We start from the raw sequence: 243 nt of genomic DNA, 5'->3' as shown, positions 1-243 counted from the left end.
TCAGTGGTCATCTCGGTCGTGAGAAAACGTACAACTCTGTGAGCCACCACTATTGGTGACTCAAGCTGTACAAATAGACGAGCACCTATAAGCACACGTGTGAGACGTGTCAGCGGGTGAAACCCTTTCCAAATGCGGCTGCGCCGCTGGCCAGCTTACCGGTACCCACTGGGTGCTGGCAGTCTATGAGTTTGGACTTTGTGTATGGCCTACCGAAGTATTCGGCGAGCAACACGGGTGTTC

This window comes from Plasmopara halstedii (assembly GCF_900000015.1).
Source record: "Plasmopara halstedii genome assembly, contig: Scaffold_474, whole genome shotgun sequence".
NCBI lineage: Eukaryota > Oomycota > Peronosporomycetes > Peronosporales > Peronosporaceae > Plasmopara > Plasmopara halstedii.
Note: the sequence above shows the minus strand (reverse complement) of the source record.